The sequence below is a fragment of the Podarcis vaucheri genome, assembly GCF_965113315.1.
Source record: "Podarcis vaucheri genome assembly, chromosome: 3".
NCBI classification, from domain to species: domain Eukaryota; kingdom Metazoa; phylum Chordata; class Lepidosauria; order Squamata; family Lacertidae; genus Podarcis; species Podarcis vaucheri.
In genome coordinates this window covers 57,886,653-57,909,081 of record NC_138761.1, presented here as the reverse complement: position 1 = coordinate 57,909,081, position 22,429 = coordinate 57,886,653, and positions in this window count along the sequence as shown.

The following is a 22,429-nucleotide window of genomic DNA, read 5'->3' as shown; positions in this document are numbered from 1 at the left end:
TACCTCGGGGAGTGGGGTGAACTGGTAACAACATTATTGTGGTTCAGTCCTGTTATAACCGAAGATCAATAAAATGCAGTTAAAAAAACAAAGTGACCTAAAACTCTATAGCAACAACTAGTGAAATTGTGGCTACAGCCATTCCAGTGGAATTCAGCTAAAAGCATTTGGATTGCATAGGAAGTCAGTTTCAAAATGACTTTGACTTCCAAATAACCTTGTTCTTTCATGCAACCATAGCCAAAGAAATTGCACAGCCATCTCATCATGCTTGCTTCATGATTATTAAACACATGTGATATACTGTATTTTTCCATGTATAAGACACCCCCATGTATAAGACGACCCCTATTTTTTTTAAACCCAAAATTAAGAAATTAAGTTGTTTAGCTTTTTGGGGGTGGGGTGGGGGAATGTCACGTCCGCCAATCACTCACCCGCTTACCTGCCACTGCCGTTCACTTGCCACAGCCACTGCCAATCATACACCTCGCTGCAGTCACCAATTGTCTGCCTGCTCATTGCCACCAACAACCCACTTGCACACTTGCCGCAGCCGCCAATCACCGCCCGCCTCGCCACAGCCGTCAATCGCATGCCCAATTGCCACAGCCGCAGCCAATCACCAGCAGGCCTTGCCACAGCCACCAATCACCCGCCCCACCACCACTGCCAATCTCTTGCTTGCTGCTGCCATTAATCGCATGTCCCCCCCCTGCATTCACTTTCTGTGTATAAGACGACACCCAATTTTTGCTTAATTTTTTAAAGCAAAAAGCATCGTCTTATACATGGAAAAATACGGTGTGTGTGTGTGTGATTGCCACCTTGCATCCCATACAGCAGCACAAGTTGTCTGAATATCAGACGGCCTTTTCCCTGGTAGTGGCACAAATGGTTGTGGCATGTGGCTGCAAGGTGGGCAGAGGTGAGCCTGACTGCTTTCACATCAGACAACAATCAAGGCTGCATTTGCCAAGCAAACGCATGTGGGCTTTCCAAGAGGGACATCTGAACAAACAAATAACCTGTCTAGTAGTCCAGCATCTTGTTCTCACAATGGCCAAACAGATGCCCACCAGCAGGACCCCAGCACAAGAGCGCTCGCCCCTCCTGTGGTTTCCTACAACTGGTATTAGAGGAAGTGTTGCTGCCTCTTAAGTGTAGAGAAAGAGCATAGCCATCCTAGCTAGTAGCCATGAATAGCCCTCTCCTCCATTAATTTGTCTAATCCTCTTTTTAAAGCCATCTAGGTTGGGGGCCACCTCTGTCTCCTGTGGCAGTGAGTTCCAAAGTTTCACTGTGCTGTGTGAAGAAGCATTTTCTTTTATTTGTGCTGAATCTTCCAGCATCTGACTTCATTCGATATCCATGAGTTCTAGGGGTGTGAGAGAGGGAGGAAAGCTTTACTCGATCCACTCTCTCCATGCCCTGAGTAATATGAAAATCTGCATTTTAGAGCACCCCTTTCCAAATGCTTGCAGCATCCCTAACGGCACGGCACAGCACATTTGGCTGAGAGCAGTTGCAACATGGAGAAGAAACCTGTTGATATTTGTACATCTGTAAAAACTGGCCCGACATCTTAGCCTCACATATCTTCACACAGCTGTTGTGAGACTAACACGCTGCACTCAGAACCACAGAAGAAAGGCCTCTTCTTAGGACAAAGACATTAAAGCCATTAGAAATGACATAAACACATTCCCTTCAAATGTCCCATGCAGGTGTGACCTAGTAGGTCAGAGGATCGTGTCCCTCCTTTTCATCCTTTGGCTTGTTTCCTGGCTTGTTCTTCCGTGTCTCTGTCCATCTCCACATTTATCATTTTTTTGTTCATTTGCTCACATGCTTTTGTGTTTATTTTCTTCTTCTTTTTTGCTGTGGTTTCTGGGTTTCTTCCTCCTGTAATAATATTGCTTTCTGCTTGTTTGTTTTTTGTTTTCTTGCAGATGAGGATCCTTGTGGATGGGAGATAAGGATACCAACAAGGGCCTTTGTTCTTTGTGGGAAAAAAGCCATGCTTGTTGCTCACTATTAAACCATTACAAATGATAGGAAAACATTGTCTTGCTGTATTTCAAAGACACACAAACCCAACAACGGTGGCTTTCTGATAGTCAACAAGTGTTGAGGTCCTTCTTTGGAAAAATGAAACCCCAAGCAAAACAGATATGTTTTATGAACAGTGGTATATCAATATTTGAATAAATAAATGTTAATAATCACAAAGTGAATATCATAATTTTTTGAGGGTGGTGCATTTTAACCCAATCCTGGAGCCCAATCCTGGCAAGTTTTCAGCACATGGTCATCCCTTTTCAATTGTATTTTCTCACCATTAATAAAGCTTTGCATCAGATACGCTTATTAAAATGTGTGTGGTTTGCAAGCAATTGCAGCAAGCTTTGCTTCTTTCCCATCTGTCTCCTGCCGGCACCAAGAGTTGAAGTTTTCTGGTTTATCTAATCCAGGCATAGGCAAACTCGGCCCTCCAGATGTTTTGGGGCTACAACTCCCATCATCCCTAACTAACAGGACCAGTGATCAGGGATGATGGGAGTTGTAGTCTCAAAACATTTGGAGGGCCGAGTTTGCCTATGTCTGATCTAATCCTTCTGCTGTGCTAGGAATTCTGATAAGATAAATTTGGGCAGATTCCATCTGACCCCTGATAGTCATTACCAACTGCAATGAATTTTAGGTGTCTTTTAAATTTTGTTTTTTTATTTGTTCAGGCATTTGGTTATTTGACTGCAGGAGCTGTTTTGTCACTCTCGTGATACCTGTTAAATTTGAAATGTTGTGGTTGTGGCCTGATATTACAGGTTGCTTTCTTTTATTATGTATTATATATGGTTATGTTGTACTCTGCTCCAGGGCTAGTTTTAATGAAGAGTGGGTTATAAATTACCTAAATCAATAAACCAATATTTGTTTCTTCAGAAAATTTCTATGCCACTCTTCAGTGCAAGAGTTTCAGGACTGCATATATATGAAAAATTAGAGCTGTGTTCTCTCTCGCTTTCTCTGAACCTGCCTTGTTGACTGACACCAACCAACAGAACATCAACAGAAGTCAACAGAGTATATAATGCCAGAATTAAAACTAGTTTACATCACATGCCCAGACAAATTATTTTTAAAAAGGTGTCCACCTGATTCTAGGATGACATCAGGATTGACACGGGGCAAGCTTCTTTCGGAAAGGCATTTATCCCAGGGTGCTACAACTAAGAAGGCTTAAGGATAAATGGACATAAATCTGACATCAGGAATCACAAGCCAGACAAGCCAGTAGGAGAACACTTTAATCTCCCAGGACATTCAATACAGGATCTCAAAGCAGCTGTCTTATTACAAAAGAATTTCAGAAACAGACTTGAAAGAGAAGTTGCTGAATTACAACTGATCACTAAACTGAAAACTATGGTGAGACCTGGTCTTCATAGAGATATTGGATGCATACTACCCATTGCTTTTTCCTGTGGGACTAATTGCAGTTGTTAACTTGCCAATCAGAAGGTCGGTGGTTTGAATCTCCACAACGGGGTGAGCTCCCATTGCTCGGTCCCTGCTCCTGCCAACCTAGCAGTTCAAAAGCACATCAAAGTACAAGTAGATAAATAGGTACCGCTCCGGTGGGAAGGTAAACGGCATTTCCGTGCACTGCGCTGGTTCGCCGGAAGCAGCTTAGTCATGCTGGCCACGTAAAGCAAGATGAGCGCCGCAACCCCAGAGTCGTCCGCGACTGGATCTAATGGTCAGGGGTCCCTTTACCTTTACCTTTAACAGTCGTCAACAGGTTTACCATACCCATTGAGTCAATCACTCATTTCCTACTACCCTCCTGGGAAAACCCCCACCCCACCCTCCCACTATATATAAGGGTCTGGTGACTTCTGTTTCAGTGTATCTGCATGCACATGAAAGCTTATGCCAAGAACAAACTTAGTTGGTCTCTAAGGTGCTACTGGACAATTTTTTATTTTATTTTATTTATTTTATATTTCGACTAAGAAGGCTTAGTGATCTATTTTACGTCAGAGGGCTGCAGAGGAGAACTTCACACTGGCAGGCTGCTGTAGTACAAGTTCAAGATTCATGGCTGGGTGGGAAACATGGTTCTCCAGATGTTGGACTACAATGGCTATCATCCCTGACCATGGGCCATGCTGCCTGGGACTCATGGGACTTGGTGTTCATCAACATCTGGAAGGCCAACCCTGACTTTCAGGCACGGTATTTTGAGGAAACACCCAGCAAAAATTTGAAATAAATCCACAATGATTCATTTCTACTGGGGGGGAGGGGAATAGGCTTCCAGTTCACTTGGAGCTTATGCCTCCTGTTGCCAAATCCTATTCTTCAAAACCATAATTGGGGAGAGGGGGGCGGTTGAAAAGAGGAAGGAGCTTTGTAGATGTTGAAAGACATTCAGTGATCACTTCTCATGTTCCCAGACATTGTCCTGGCACTGAAAACAGGGACTTTGGAAATATGTGCCAATCAGGGGGGAAACTCAAGTTTATCTCAAATTAGTCCCTGACTACTCCCAATCAGAATGGACGGGGGAATTATTTTTAAAGATGGGTGCATGTTTTATTATCATTCCAACCACCACTAATTGACTAGGATGTGTCGTCCCCCCATACGATACACCATAGCAAAGAAAGCCCCACACAATATGTGGTATCTGCAATTCACAATTAGAGGGCTTTGAATATTCAGTCAACCAAGCCCTTAAATTGGCTGAACACTCTGAACTGCTTTATTCATTTTTTTTCCAAGGGTCAGCAAAGACACTAGGAAGTGAACCATGCTTCCAGCAGAGAGGGGTCCAAACTGTTCATAATTATTGCTTTGCTTTCTTCTGCTTGTATAGCAACTGGCTATTTGCTGGAAATGCCAAATTTAGAAACTTGAAAGAACTAATTAAAAATCCAATTACTTCCATTAGGAATCTCTGACCTGTAAAAAAAAATTTTTTGGAGCCTCCTGGATGCTAAAAATAGCCCTGAAACCCTATGACAATTTGACAGAAAGTATTGGGGGGGGCATGGATAGATTCCATGCAAATAACAGAATCACCCGCTGCATATTTTCATGTAGCCCTTCTGATGTGTTGCAAAGGAAACGTGACCTTCAAGTTATTTGCAAGCAAAAACACGTCTTAATGAGCTTTCTCATTAAATATTTGCTTTTCGTTTGCAGCTTTGTAGATGTGCTAAATTTTTGTTTTTGCAACAGAAATTGGCAATCTCATGCCCCAAGCTAAGAGGAGAGCTGAGCAGCCCATCTAGAAGCACCATGCAGCACACTGCACTGAGTTCAGCCTTCTTACAACTGTAGCACCTCAGGAAGATCATATGACTGAGCCTTCCTCAACGTGGCACTGTTAAGACAACTTTCAGAATTCCTGACCAATGACCATGCTGGTTGGTGCTGATAGGATAAAGAAGAAGGCTGAGCAGTGATATGACTTGTTCCCTCTGGGCAAAAGAAGCCCATTTTCCAAATATATATATGGTCAACTGTTTCCTCTGCTGAACATGCATTGGGTAGTCTTCATTAAATTAAAATTGCACCTCATCAGCTTTTTCTGATTCACTTTTTCTGATATTGGTGAACTGCTTTTTTTGTCTTTCATTGTAGAATAAGTCTTACATGGAGTCAGATCATTTTCTATCTAGTCTATACCAACTGGCAGTGGATTTCAAAACAGGTTTCAAAGGAGCCTTTCCCCAGCCCTACCTGTAGATCTTTGGGGCTGAACTTGGGACCTCTTGCATGCAAACCATGCAGTTTATCAACGAGCCATGACCATTCATCAGAGAGACAGGAATGTTCAGGCACTGGGTGTGTTACCTAACTGGCTGCATCAAATGTACAGGCCAAGAGCAGATTATCCGAAGCCTCCGTTTAATATTTACAACTTTTAAGAGCGTTTCATTTACATAATACTTCCAACTTTATAATGAAATTTGAAATGGGGAACTGTGCCGTTAGATCTCTCTGCCTTATCACATGCTTGGCATTCTTAATGGTCATTCATTTTTCAGAATATCCCCAAATCTTGTTCCAGCTCTATAATTTCATTTTGCAAAGAAAAAAAGGCGAACCTTCTTTGCAATCTGTGCATGGCAAGTGGCTATTAAACCAAATAATTCAAGATTCCAGAGCCAGGCTCTTAGGCCCTTATTTGATCTTTAATCAATTTTTATTCAGGCAAATATCATTTGCTGTCAACGACTTCAGACTGAATAATAGCCCTGAAGTGCCCATTGATCCTCAAAGTGCTCGACCAGCCCTAACCCCGTTGAAGTTAATAGGATTTTTGTTCTTTATATTACCTCTTGCTGTATCCCCAGCAGTTTTCATAATTGCAAGGAGCTCATCCTAAAGTGCCAAGGTTAACCCTTTCTGTGCATTTGTCCTTGTGGGCAGGAAGAGGCTGAACAGGGAGGAGACAGGCACCTGTGCTTACTGAAAGAAGATGTTCATTTAGCTCTAGGGGCTTCAGGGTTTAAACCAGGAATGACAAACACTTGTAAATTTCTTGAAACTTACCCAGACAGTATTTTTCATTGTGGAGATGCAGAAAGAAAACAATAGTTTTATAGTTTCTTTGAAGTTGTTCCAAGTTCAGGTTTACAGAACACTTTTTTTTTTAGGCTTACAGTATTCGTACTTGCCTAGATATGGTAAATGTAGCGAATCTTTATTCCACATGCCTGCTTTACCAGAGATGGGTATAAGGATTTCTCCTCTTGTTCCCCTCACAGGAGCACCGAGGACAAGGGAGAGCTGGCAGGCAGGAAGGAGTGCTTAACCCTTCCCCACCTACTGATTCTCCCAGAGGCATACTATCTCTGACAGGATGGGTAGAGCACAGCCATCATGGCTTGTAGCCATTGAAAGGCTTATCCTCCAATGAATTTTTCCAGTCCTCTGTGAGGGAAATGGGGGTCTTCTAACAACTCTTGGCACCTTTAACAAACTGCAGCTCCCAGGAATATTTGGGGGAAAGCAGTAACTATTTAAAGAGCTATAGCATTGCTTTAAATGTATGGCGAAGATGGGGCCTGAGAGATTGAGAGATGAGAGAATTGTATATGGGGAAAGAAGGAAGTAATTAGAACTAATAGATGCTAAATATAGCTTACTGTCCCCAAAGAGCTCATAAGCTGCAGGCAAGCATGCACATAGGGAAAACGAATATTTTCCTTGTACTTTTTTTTAAAGTGTTAATTCAAAATGCTTGAATGGACTTTGTTATCAGGCACAGACAAAATTGTCAAACATATCAAACCAGATGATAAGGAAACTATCAATCTGAAACTTGAATTGCTTGTACATGCCTCTATAGTCAGTTGCTCCATTGGCTAATATTTGCATTTAAAATGGCTTATTTTGCTTTCCTCAACAATCCATAACATATGAAAACATACATGACCAAGGGACACTAGGAAAATAAGCAAATTTGCTATTTTCCAGACAGAAAATGAATCCCACAACCACCAAAGAGCAAACATTACACTTCCTCCCCACCCCCCACATAGAATAAGATAGTAGCTGTGACCTTCCTCCCCCATCTGCTTTTTTCACCTTCCCAGCAAAAATTCCAGAATAAAAACACTGTGCTCTACTTAGCAACCCAGGTGATTAATCTGGTGTGACAAGTTGCATAATATACTATACCAGGAGTGTTCTACTCTGCCACATGGGGCGACATGAGACGGCAATGTGAAAATGTAGGGAAACTCCCTATGGAAAAAGTGTTTCAACGTATTGATGACAGCCTTTTTAAATGCAAGGCCTATCATCTGATAAAACAATCTGAAAACAGCAGCAGCACATACGTAACATCAATTCTAATTCATGACAGATACCCACTGGGATAAAGATTTCAGAAGGCTTGTTGAAAGGCGGACATCTTTAGCATGGGCTGAAAAGACTACAGAGAAAGCGCCTGCCTGACATTCAGTGGGAGCCAGTTCCAAAGGTTGTCAGCATGTGGGAAACCTGTCACACAAGACAATGTTGTGCAACCTCTATGGCAACTGCTGCTGCTGCTGGAGACAGTTGTACGTAGAGCTTGAACATCATTACATCAGATCTCACCCACTGACTGTAATTAAGTAAGCAATTAAAAAGGGAGCTCCCCAGACGCACGCTGTTTCCTATATTCCACCAAATCATTTTCAGCAAAGAAGAACCTCACATTCCCAGATCAATCTCTTAGTAGAACAATTCCTTGTTCGGATCTGTGGGAGGGAGGGGTGTGTGTTTTTAAATAAAAAATCCCTTGCCCCTTCGAAAACTGACATCGTGGTTTTTATATGGTTACATTCATGAGGGAAAAATAGTAAGAAAGAAGTTGAAACAAAACAAAAAAAAAAGAAACAAGAAGTAGAGCCCCCCTAGAGGTGATAATTGCCTTGCAGTTTCCATGCTGCATCCAAGCATCCCAGGAGGAGGAGGAGGTGCAAAGACTCCTTCAAGGAATCCTTGGAGAATCAGCAGCTGCTTCGACTCCTGCTGCTTGATGGAATCGGCTCCACTGGCTTGCTGCTGGTACCACTCCAAGCCAGCCTGAGGCACAGGCGCACAGAAAGGAGCCTTAGGCTGGGCCAGCTGTTTGTTTGCCTGCTTATTTATTTCATTAAAAGCATCTGTACACCAAATGACAATTTTCAGGTCACTGCCCTGTGCTATTCTGTGGGGTTTGAGCCCCACGAGTGAAATTTCCCAAGGTGATCTTATAGGGACAAGCAATTTTTCAGGGTAACCTCCTACTGAGCTGTTCCGAGCTTTTATATAGGTTAGCAATATTTGGCCCAGTGTCTCCTGCTCTGATTGACAGAAACTACCCAGAGTTTCAAACTGAGGTATTTCTTGCCATGTTCTACTTGCTGTTTTGAACTGGGGTTTGTCCTAGACATGGAGCTTTAGGCTGAGAAAGACTTCAGAGTTGGCTTGGATTGTCAAGAACATATACTGGAAATTACACATTCCCCATGTGTGTTAGAGCTCCTCCTGCACCTACTTGGCTTTCTGAGGTTCAGTGGAAAGAGGCCTTTTTACTGGCACTCCACCCACTGCCAAACTGGAAGTCACTTCAGTGAAGACTTTTTATTTTCCCAAGATACCCAGCATATGACCTAAGCCGGTTTCAAAGCTGCTGACATGTTGTCTACTGATTCTGCAGGGTCCCCCATCCCCCCATTCTGTGCTATTTCTGTATTAATACTTTTTTAATTGGGATTTATTCTAAAATGTAAATATTTGTTCAAAATTGGTATTGTTTTGGTGATTGTTATGAGCTGCCCTGGGGGATCTGCAAAACTCATGGGCAATATATAAATATTCCAGATGGACAAAATGTTTTCACAGGTAAATGTTTAAATTTTGCACATGTAGTGGATGAAATATTCAGCTGCTTATAGAGGAAAAATGGGTAGGATCAGGTTGTCAATCAGCTAGCACCAGTGTATTTTTTTCTTTTAAAAAAATGTTTAGGGGTATTCTCATTTTCCTACTCATACTGAAATACTGCCCCTCAATGAGGCCAAACTTAAATTCACAAAATGTTTAGGGGTATGCACGCCCCTGCGTCCCCCCAGAAAAAAGCACTGGCTAGCACCTTACCTTACTTCTGTGTAAGGTCTTCAAGCTGTGTATATGGCAGCAAGTCCCCCCCCCAATAATGATAACATGGTTCCCCCCCTAAAATGTCCCAATGAAGTTTTTGATCAGATCTGTTTCTGCTTTCTGTAGCAGGGCTTGACTGATTTGCTTGCTGAAGGTATGGTGAGTGCCTGACTGCTTCTCAGCATTCATTATGCTCTGTGCTACAATGGTTTCTGCAAATGATGGATGTGGCAGAAGTTACAAAATGACAGAGTCAAACCTTAGAGATGCAGATGCCAGCGTTATGGAGTGGTCCGTGAATTAAAGGACCTCATCAGTGTGGTACTTCTGTTATAACTGATTTTTCGTTCGGATAATCGGCATCTTGTGTTGCCAACAGGTTTAACCGGGTCCTGCTGTTGTGGCTGGATAAGCAGGAGTTAGAGAAGCTGGCTATGTTTATGGTTATGCAGCTAAAAGCATCACCAGCTAATTCACACATATCAAGCCTCTGTTAAAGGCATAATGGCAGGGAACAACTGAAATTCTGGCAACTCTGCTGTAATCTAGATTATCCTATAAGGAAATGATTGGTGCTGTGAAGGGTTATCTTCATAAGGTAAGCCTAAAAGAAGAAAGTATGGGTGTGAGTGGAAGTGGTACATGTTGACCGGGCTGCCCCTATTATTAAGCAGAGTGAGATAGCTGCCTCTGGTGGCAGATAATAAGGAGTGGAGAGCAGACAGAACTGGCCTTTCCTGAGTTCCCAGAGTCTAGATTTTTCTGAGTCTAGTTTATAACCTGCCACAATCAGGTAAGGTGGAGGGCTCTGTCGTCTTGCCAGTGCTGAAGTAAGAGCCAGTTGCATGTCTAGTTGGCTTTTGTGCATCTTGTCATCTCAGCCAATACCTTCTTTTGGGACAACTCTGTCGTGTGAGGGTAATTGGGTGGACTGTAAGTAAATCAGTGGAGAATGTATGAGGTGGAGACTTTACCATTTTCTTTGATGAGTATGGCTCTGATACTACTGCCTTGAGATCTGCGGATGGATAATACCACCCTGAGATCTGCGGATGAAATGTGGTATACAAATTTAAGAAATAAAAATAATACTGGGTCTCACATGACTATGAAATATAAGCTGATAACATTAAATAAAATTATGGGTACATGGCTAAAAATTGTCAATTAACAACAGTTAGGGTGAAAATCTGAAGGCATTATTATTTGTTAAAGGTGCAAAATGCCTCTGGGGTAATTTATTTTAAAAAATAAATTACGATTTATTTAAAGAAAGCCACACAAACCTGGGAGTTTGAATGACTGGCAAAGAGTGAATGGAGTGCTTTGCAGAAGGTTCCAGGTTCAAATCCTAACCTCTCCAGGTAGGGCTGGGAAACTCCTAAGACCCTCTGCTTCTCAGTGTAGACAACATGGAGATAGATGGTCCAATGGTCTGATTTGGTATAAGGCAGCTTCCTATGTTACTATGAAATTAAAATGGCTGCTTGTCACTGCCATGTCCAGGTAAGGCTGGAGCTCACCCCTCTTCCAGGTCACGAGAGGGCACTTTGCTGAGGGTCCCCTCAAACCTGGAGCAAACCCCAAGGAAAAGATACCGGAGAATTTTGTTTAGTCTGCACTTTTAAGCAAATCCATTTAATATGCACTTTTGGGACTAATATGCAGATCAGAACACAACTACTGCTTTGATTATGCAGTTCCCCAAATTTTGCAATGTAGCTCTCAGCTCAAGATGTGTGTGTACAAAAAAAAATACACGCTTTAGGGAAAATGCACATGATTTAAATGTGATTGTACCCATATTTTTACCCACATGCATTTCCCCCTAAATGTGATTTTTCATGCAGTTTAAAAAAAAGGCAGAAAATGGGATGGAAAAGATATATACCTGAACACATGCAAAACTGTCACAGATTGGAAATAGACTGCTCTGTCTATCCCTACCCTAAGACTCCTGGTCTGTAGGAGTGGGTATGTTGTTGAAGCAAGGAATTGGAGAATAAGGAATTGTTTTTCCTTAATAGCTTTGTGTTGCTAGTAGAAATCAGATTCAAATAGAAATTGTAAGGCTGTCTGCTGTATTCATTTGCCTTCTGGTAAGTGATCTCCATGCCATTTTCTTAAGCACTTGCCTTCTGGGGTACTTGACTTAGACAACTGTCTAAAGTGACTGTGCTGAAGTGGCACTGGCCTCTCACTTCAGGAGACAGGCTGCCTGGGGACCATTTTGGTCTCCATTAGTATATAAATATTTGGGACTGGTGTCTGCCTGCCATAATGCTGGGGTGTGGTAGTTTACCTATGTGTCTCTAGGGGACATCTAAAAAAAACACCATTGCACCCAGCAAACAGTAAGCAAGCAAATGGGAATAGAACCCCACTATAAGATGGGATGCAGGTGGCGCTGTGGTCTAAACCACAGAGCCTCGGCTTGCCAATAGAAGGTCAGCAGTTCAAATCCCTGTGATGGGGTAAGCTCCCATTGCTCGGTCCCAGCTCCTGCCAACCTAGCAGTTCAAAAGCACGTCAAAGTGCAAGTAGATAAATAGGTACTGCTCCGGCAGGAAGGTCAACGGCGTTTCTGTGTGCTGCTCTGGTTCTCCAGAAGCAACTTAGTCATGCTGGCCACATGACCCGGAAGCTGTACACCGGCTCCCTCGGCCAATAAAGTGAGATGAGCGCCGCAACCCTAGAGTCGGTCATGACTGGACCTAATGGTCAGCGGTCCCTTTACCTTTACCTTCTCACTCAATATAAGAGACAAGGGGACTGGCCATCTTTTCCTATTCTATTGTGGGGACACAGTTCATTTAGACAGTAGTCTAAAGCACATATGTCGAAGGGAGTGACTCCCATTCTTTTGGACTTGATTCCGGGGGTGTGCATAATAGGTGCACAATGCATGGGGCAAATGAAGGTCAGTTATACGAACTGTTTAAACACCACGTATTTTAAAAGCAAAGCTGAATATGTATCACCATTTTTACACCCTGCTAAAGCAAACTCTCTCAACCGGAATTCCACAATAAATGAAAGAAAGCAGTCCACGCACAGCGTTTTTATATGCTGCTTAGAAGAGAGAGCACTTCTGAGATTTCTTTCATTTGTATTGCCAGAGACCAACACAAGAAGGCGCTAAAACACTGCAGTACTTCGCTGGCTGCTGTAAAAGAAGGGATCGCTTTGAGCAAATTGCATCCAGCAGGCATAGACATGACTTTGCTCTGCACTACTGCCCTCCTTTTGAAATATGCACCATCTCTCTCTCTGATGAACTTACTGTTTATAAGAACCCATTTTTAATGAGAGATGGGTGAGGGAAGAATGCTCTGCACCACTACCTCTCCTTAGATCTCAAGCAGGTTTAAATATTACAAGCCTGGCAAGAAGCAAACTTTGGCCAAAAATTTGGATGGCTGTCGCTTCCTTTCTAGATGTTTTTTTTTTTGGGGGGGGGAATTGGAGCCAAAGATAAAGCATTTGTCTAAAACTTAGACAGGCAGAAATGCCCTGCTTAATTTTGATCTCTTAAGAAATGAGATTTGAAATAAATGTTGGGAAGAATTTTCTGACAGCAAGAGCTGTTTGACAGTGCAGCAATCTTCCTCCGAAGGTGGTGGGCTCTCCTTCCTTGGAGAATTTAAAGCAGAGGTTGGATGGCCATCTGTCATGGATGCTTTAGCTGAGATTCCTGCATTGCAGGGGGTTGGACTAGATGGCCCTCAGGGTCCCTTCCAACTCTGCCATTCTATGATTCTACATTGAATAAATCACATTGCTTGAATGGTTGATTCTGGATTATAAACCTCCATGACACCACTCTTCTTTTAAAAGGTGGGAATTTCAGGTACAACCCTTGATCCCTGTCTTGGTTGACTGGATGCTTGAAGTCAGTGGTGATGGTGATGGAGAATCTCTGGCCTTCCAGATGGGGAATTGGAACCCTGCATCGCCTGGACCATATTGTGCTGGCTACCACCAGTGTAGACGAACAGCTGCTATTGCCTAAGAGTCAAGCATTCTCTTGAACTGCGTAGAGGAAGCACAAGGAAGTATGTGGCCCCACTTCTGAAGAATCTTAGCTGCCTAAACAAGCCATCAGCCTTCAGGCTTAACAAAGCATCTTAGCTGCTACAACAGAGGAATGGGTGATAGTTTTCAAGAGGATGAACTCAGTCATTTGGCAAAGAGAAGGCTGGGAAGTTAGGGAGAAGTTTTCAAAGTTGTTCTTGTTGTTAATTCGATTACCCTACTATTAACAATTAAAACAGATTGCAATCACAGGAAACCACAGGGTGGGCCCTGAAATCACACATCTCAGGTGTCAGAAACCAGGGTAAAAAAGTCCATCTTCAGCTTTCGTTGAAAGTTGCATAGTGAGGAAGCCAGATATACCTGTGTGGGGATGGAGTTCCACAACTTAGGGGCTGCTATAGAGAATGCCCTCTTCCAGACCACCCCCCTCAGTTTCTAAGGGAGGTGGAATTACCAAAAGCGCCCCCCTCTGCTGATCCAAGAGAATCTGTAGGGAAGGAGATAGTATTTCAGATATTTGCCGCCTAAGTCATTGAGGGCTTTAAATGCTAACGTGAGCACCTTGAATCAGGCTCAGAAACAAGCTGGCAGCCAATGCAGCTGTTTTAGAACAGGGTTTCAACCCCAGTCTTGCTGCTGCATTTTGGGCCAGCTGATATTTCTGAGTCGTCTTCAAGAGTGCGTTGCAATAAACCTATGTGGAAGTTTCCAGAGCTTGGAGCATCATGGACAAGTCATCTCTGTCCAAAAGGAGCTATAGCCAGCTGTTGCTCAAAACAGGACAGGCACTCCAATCACCAAGGCCACTTGTGCCTCAAATGACAATGTTAGATCCAGGAGTACCCCTAAACTTTGATGTGATATTAAAAGAAATAGGGATTGCTTCTGTTATTGAGAATCTCCATTCCAAGATGTCAACTGGGGCTTAAGTAAAATGATTCAGGAGCCTATTTAGCATTCCTAAACTACTTAATATTTAAACATCTCCAAGTACAAAGTATTGTTGTTGCTGTTTTTGAAATTATTAAATGTATTTACATCCTGCCTTTATTCCAAGTTGAGATTCAAAGCAGCTTAAAACATTAAAAAACAACATTATAAAATACAAAGTAATAAAACTATACCTTTATTATTAACTCTCATAGTTTTCAGATGTTCTAAGCCTGTATCGCAACACAGACATTTTCTGCCTTTTTTGCTATTTTTATAATTTACTGTTTCATTTGAAATTTCCACTTGATTCATTTTTTAAAAAATGCACACTAATCCTTTTTGATTGAAGAGCAGGATATAAATATCCAAAACTTAAATGGAAATATGCCCAACTTCAGGGTTGTGGTAAGGATCAATGGAAAAGTCATAAATCATTTTGCATGGTTAAAAGTGTCATTGTAATAGAACAATACTCCTGCTAAATAAGATGAACATTATTTTATTTTTAACTAAATAGCTGTTAGGCTAGGGAAATCATATCTTTAGCTTAAGTTAATGAACATCCAGTTACGTTAGCTTACTTAGTCTTAAATTGGTTCAAGGCCAGTTATGCTACAGTAGCTCCTTGTATCAGGCTTAAATGTTCTTAAATCCTGTAACTTTCTCTGCACTTTGAATTGGAGCTTCATTTAGACAACTCTTACCGGCAGGCTCCAAAAAAACTTCATCTCATAAATTAAGATAAGAGTTAATGGGCTGAAGTTGGTCCTTCAAAACAACGTAGCACAGTATCAATTTGTTGCTCAGAACAAATCATGGCAGGCGCTAAGCATCTTGGATCCACTGATGCTGCAGGGCTGCATCATTCATCAATGTCTGATCATACATCACTGCCACATCCCAAATATGCAGTAAGACCTGGTTGCTCTTGCCTAGATGTCAACAAGCTCATGGTTATAAGCAAACATTCAAGAGAAATATTTCAGCACAAGGTCTGAATTGTGTTTCCATCCCTGATGTTGCAACGGGCTTCTTCATTTGGAAGGAAAACTGGGATGGCTGCTAGTTTGAAAACTCTGCTAGGCTGTCACCAAATGTCATCTAAAATATAAATTTTAGGTGTTTCTATTCAGAATTTCTGATGAATTTCAAAGGAAACCAATAGAGTGTTGATAAGAACAATGACATTTCTCCATGTGTCTTTGCGTGCCTTCCTATGGAAAAATATGCAGCTGGCTTAAAGAAGAAGATACCTAAAGCATACAATTGCATTTCCTCCATCTGTTTCTCTTGTTTGTTGGAATTCTGCAACATACCTAGAGCAGGCAGATTCCACTGAGGTCAGCTCAATATTCAATGTATCCTGGAGCAGCTCAGTTCTTCCCCATCCTTGGAATGCCTTCTTTTAGAGCTTTCTGCGGGGGGGGGGGAGACACCCAGTGGTGACACTTCCACCCACTCACATGATCTGTACGCAGAAGAGGGAGTTCTGGTGTCGCTCTGCAGGTGAAGACTGGGAGAGATAGGGAGGGCTGGGTGGGTGGGGAGGGGGTGGTTGGGTTGCTCTGAAACTTCTGGGTAAACATGCAGAAAACTGCAGCTGTTCTTAGCTAGGCATAACTAAATCCCGCTCCAGTGTTTTCACCTGCGTTTTTCAATGATACTTTGAAAATAGAAATCTAATCAACTAATAAACTATGAAACATTTTTTAAAATAATAGCTAGATTGAGCTTGTCAAGAATATTTCAAGACAGCATGCATATTACCAAAACTTGCTTCTCTCAGCTTCTTTGATTTATTAGAGAAAAGAAATTAAAAAATATAATATATAAAAGTAAAATGCAGGAAAGAATGGCTGTAAGAAATTTATTTTGTTCTTTATGGAATTTGTTTATTCTTCTTTGGAACTGATTACTGTATATCCCAGCTCTAAGCATGTCTTCATTTAGGTTATACTTTTGATAGCTGCACTCTATTTTAAAATCCTTCAATGGAAAAATGTAGCCTAAAAATATTTCATAGGAAATATTTTTGTCTCTTTATTTCTAAAATATGGCATAACCTGAAAGCATCTCTCATGACACAGAAGAGATTTTAACAAATAAGGACATTTTTTTGTACAATGGTCAGCTACTTTTCAAGTTAAAGTATTTCTGTAAAAACATTTCCCAGAAAAAATAAATAAAAAGTGCTCCAAGGATTTGTTCACACCACCACAATATATATGTGTCTTTTTCTTCCTTCTGAGTGCCGTATTGTCCTTGGGAACAGACAGCTAATTCTTTTTTTATCCAGGTGTTTAAAGGCTCATTGCTTTTGGAAGAAAGAGGCAATGCAGCCTGGTAAGCAAGAGAAAAATCACTGCACCATATGTCACGCGGTGGATCTAATATAGCTTACTCAAAAGCGAACCAAGTAAATCACAGCTGGAAGCAGAGCAGTGGTGGAATAAACTACAAGGCTGAAGTAAGCAAAGGTTTTGTCTTTATAATGCTATTTATTTATTATTATATTTATATCCCACCGTTCTTGCAAAAAGCTGATATGATTCTCATTCTCCACATTTTATCCTCAAAACAACCCTATGAAGTAGGTTAGGTTGAGAGATGGCAACTGGCCCAAGGTCAACTAGTGAGCTTCATAGATGAATGCAGGCTTCAATTCAGCTCTCTCAGGCCTTAGTCCAACACTCAAACACACTGACTTAGGAACAAAGTACATATGACACTATGTCCCTCCCTCCCTCCCTCCCTCCCTCCCTCCCTCCCTCCCTTCCTTTCATAAATTATTCCGTACCACCAGATTATAGAACATCAGGATGGTGTGCAATATTAAAACATAAACACTATTTAAGAAACCAAACAGTATGGGGCCATCTACACTAAATGCCCGTCTTCTTGCTGAGGCCCTCTGTAACATGGGAGGACAACTAGCAGCTATTTTCTGGATGATCTCAGTTGTTAAGCTGGAATATGAGGGCTCCTAAGACCAAATTGTTTGGAGCTTTGCATATCAGCGCAAGAACCTTGAAGCTGGCCTGGTAGCATATGGGAAGCTAGTGCAGATGTTTTAGCGGGGCTGTCATATGCTCTTGGCCACCTGCCCCCATTGGATGTGAGGGCGATCTGGCTGTGACATATGTCACCCCATTGATTGCCAGGGTTGATTTGGCTGATCTGGCTGGCTAGGCAGGTGTCCCCTTCCTCCCTCACCGCTCCATGTGCATCCCGCCTAAAACTATGTGCTGGGTGGAAGAGGACAACCATCCCAGATAGGGGGAGTATACCGTTCTTCGGTCAAGGGTATATGATAGCTGCGCTCCCCTGCTAGAACCTCCAAACAAGTCTAGCTGCTGCATTCTGTACCAACTGGAGCTTCTGGACCAGCCCCACATGGAGCGGAAAGAAATCTGCAAAAAGTTGAAGCAACAGTCTATATATTCATCAGCTGGGAATATTATATGGATATTAAAGGAGGAGAAAATACTGATACCAATTGCTGGGAATCACAAGGTTGAAAATTGCAGAGTTTTGAGAAACTAAAAAACAAAGTGCGAGATTGGCTTCATTATTATCAGATAATGGAGGCATATAATTCGGACAAGAAAGTTGGTTTCCAGGTGGAAAAATCAAAATTAGAAACAGAACTGTTAGAACCCAAAACTAAGATTTTGTCAAAGATGTATAACTTGCTGTTGAAATGGAATACTCAGGACGAAACGGTGAAACCTGTTATGATTAAATGGGCGCAAGATGTTGGACATAACATAATGATGGCTGACTGGGAACAGTTATGGACCACAGGTATGAAGTTTACGACATGTAATGCCTTAAGAGAGAATATTATGAAAATGGTATACAGGTGGTACATGACCCCAGTCAAGCTTGCAAAAATCTATAATAATAATAATAATAATAATAATAATAATAATAATAATAATAATAATTTATTTATACCCCGCCCATCTGGCTGGGTTTCCCCAGCCACTCTGGGCGGCATCCAAAAGAATATTAAAATAATGTGATACATCAAACATTAAAAGCTTCCCTAAACAGGGCTGCCTTCAGATGTCTTCTAAAAGTCTGGTAGTTGTTGTTCTCTTTGACATCTGCCCGGTAATAAATGTTGGAAACTGAAGGTACATTCTTTCACTTTTGGTGGACATGCCCAAGGATTAAGGCTTTCTGGGAGACGATATACAATGAATTGAAAAAGGTATTTAAATATACCTTCTTGAAGAAACCAGAGGCCTTTCTCCTAGGCATAGTCGGCCAATTGGTGCCAAAGAAGGACAGAACTTTTTTTATGTATGCCACAACAGCAGCAAGAATACTCATTGCAAAGTATTGGAAGACACAAGATCTACCCACTCTGGAAGAATGGCAGATGAAGGTGATGGACTACATGGAACTGGCGGAAATGACTGGCAGAATCCGAGACCAGAGAGAAGAGTCGGTGGAAGAAGATTGGAATAAATTTAAAGACTATCTACAGAAATATTGTAAAATTAATGAATGTTAGAATGGTGTTGGATAGAAATTAAGTGGTTTTCAGCTGTAATACTATAAGGGAATATGAAAAATGGATTATTAATAGGTAAAAATTTAATGTTACAATAGCTTAAGATTAAAGACTAGGATAAACAAAGAGGGTAAGGATTTGCTGAACCAACAAACTGAACTGGAATACAAAAAAGGGAGGTGTGAGGAGGTCCGGGAAATAAGCTAATGAAAAATAAGTAATGGAAAGAATGAGTTGTTTTTAACTATTTTTATTTTGTATTTTCTTACTTTTTTATTTTTATTTTGTAATACTTTGAAAATCTGAATAAATATCTTATATATATATAAAAAGATTCCTGCGTTGCAGAAGGTTGGACTAGATGACTCCTGTGGTCCCTTCCAACTCTACAATTATACGATTCTATGATTCTATGTATCTGCTCAATTTGAGCAACCATTCTCTCTCTTTTCAGGAGAAGGTGATCTGGGCATATAAGTGCACAGGTGTATGTATATCTTTGTTTCACATGACATCTATGCACTATGAAAGGGGGTCTGCTGCTTCATTGCACAACCTTGGCTTCCCCGTTGACATGTGAACTGGCCCAAGTATGTCATTTGAGTTGTGGATCATATATATCTGGTATGTGCAAGAAATGCATAGTTATTCTGTGTTTCCTGAGTGAACTTGAGTTGAGGGAGCAGCCCTTCCTGAGACAGATGGAACTGCAGTAGTGCTTGAAATATATCCTGCAGAGGTGATAAGTCAGCTGAAGGCAGCAGGGAAAGCTCGTGCCAGAATCTTTATGGATCATAAATATCTGAGGAAATATGCTTTCTTTTAAACCAGCACAGGTAAATGTCAAACCATTAACCCTCAGAGCTATAATCTCCCAATGAAACAAAGAACAGGATAAATTAATTCTAAATTATCATGTTTGAATTATATTTACCGTATGCATTTGGTGCATTGCAGTGAAAAAATAGAACCTCCATTGGTTTATTTTCAAGTGATTGAAATCAAAGGGAATGAAAATTCTGAGGAAGAATAGAAAGTTTGTCTGGCCTTTCAAGGACTCTTGTGTGTATGAAGGCAGGACATTTTAAGGCAGACTTCAGAATCTACTTTTAATTTCCACTAGAATCCCCAGTGCAGCATTTTACTATTCCCCATGGGAATGAATGGCAACCAGTCATCTATGAGAGGAAGTTAAAGAGAAGCTTTTGGAACACTAACATGACAATCTAAACCAAGCCAGCCATTGGCTGAGGCACTGGAGCACCTGCAGCCTGGTCACACATGCTGCACATAACTGGCTCCTGGGTCAAGAGGAAGTGCTTGGAGATGGTACTTCCTGTAGAAGTGAGTGGGAGGAGGAAGTGAGTGGGGTGGGAATATCTTTCACAATGTAAAGAATTATGGTTTGCAATAGAAAACCACGTAGATTCGTGACATCCCTAACGAACAAAACTTTGTTCATTAATTGGCAGCAGGGAAGAGTCCTTTCATAGTTTAAAGGGTCAGGAAATAAACTGGACCTTTTTCTCGAATGCCCAGGTTCAGATGCAGTCTATGTCTTACACTGCTTTCAATCAAATGCACATGGAGAGCACAGGAGAAAGTGTCTGTTTGTCTAACCAAATGTCATCGGTTTTTCAGCTGTGTTGCCTGGCTTCCAAACTCTTACCTCTGATTGATTGACTGCCTAGGAAAGAAAAACATGATCGCTTGATGCTAATAATTAAGCACTAGAAACTCACTTATACTCCCCATCACCACAACAAATGTGCCTGGTAAAATTAATGCTTCAGTCAGACTAATGACACTGGAGACAATTCCTTTGGAACTAATGTTGTGTCCACATTTGAGCAGTTACTTGGCAAAAAAATCGCCATCCACCACTGTTGTAAATATACTGAAGTGAAATGACTGAAAGGTGAAATCACTGCCTTTCTGGCACCACCTCATGGTAGTACCTCAGTGTTCTGGGTACTGTAGTTCACAGCAGGTCAGCAAAGTCTTGATGGAAATGATGCATAAAGCTTAACCTTTAATAATTTTCAGTGTAGCTCTGAGTGAGAGGGTGAGGCACACTGGCCAGCTGGAGTCTCTCCATTATCGAACCCTGGAACTCCCAATAACTGAGTGGAGAGAATTAGTGTTTTGCCTAATACTCTCTAACCAGATGGAATCTGAAGTTTGGCTATTCGAGGTCCAATCCTACACTAAAATTCCCTTTGAATTCGGGCCAAACTTTTATCATTCACAATAAGAGAGGACTGATGACATAGCAATGCTTGCCAGCCTATACAGGAGAGGCATTTTCTGGAACCGAAACTCAGATATTTTGGAAGTTGAGGTGGAAGCAGATATTATGAAAAACACATGGGACTGCTGCTGAAGACACTCACCACTCTTGTAATGAGATGGATGTGTTTCCGTAACTCCACCCATGCGGCAAGACCTGGAAACAGCAGGCAGCACTCTTGAGAAGCTGCTGGCATCACAGCACCTCAACAGGCTCACCACTGGGACCTCCATAAACAAAATCCCACTAGCCCAGGCAGCAACCATCTTCGTTTCCAGTAATGCTATGGAAGATGGAAGATGACACAACTTTAAAACTTTGTTGGGGGGAAATGGCTGCCAACAGAAATGGCTCCATTGGGCCTCATTTCTATTCAGCTTTCATCTGGGAGCAGTGCTGGATTTACGTATAAGCTAAACAAGCTATAGCTCAGGGCCCCACTCTCTTGGGGCCCCCCAAAAAATTAAAGAAAAAACAACAACTGGATGTACATTTCCAAAATATAAGATAAAAAATAATAATAAAACCTACATACAGCAACAGTGTTTTGTGTTGTGTAGGCTCCTATGATGTAAGAAATGGGCCCCGCCTGCTAGCCTGTTCTTGAAAATATCCCATTACCCTCAGCAGCTTAGGGCCTCATCAAACCTAAATCTGGCCCTGTCTGGGAGCAACCATTTCAGCAGCAGGAGAGCTGAGAAACAGTGCTCAGTCCATCAGCTCTGTTGTGAAAGATCAGCTCCTTCGGGCCTTGTGGGCAGCCATTCTATCAAACTGCCTCTGTGGGATAGAGAGGAGGCAGAGCTCAGTCTTATCTGTTTTGCTGCAGGCCCAGCTCCACCAGGCACCTGCTGCCTCTGAACTGTGACAGCTGGTAAATATAGAAATAACTATCTAGAAATTGATGCCTGAGTTTTGATCTCCCTCTTCTGTCCTTCTTGGGGCTCCATGGCCAAATGGTCAGGGGTGGTGTGAACTATAGTCCAGCAACA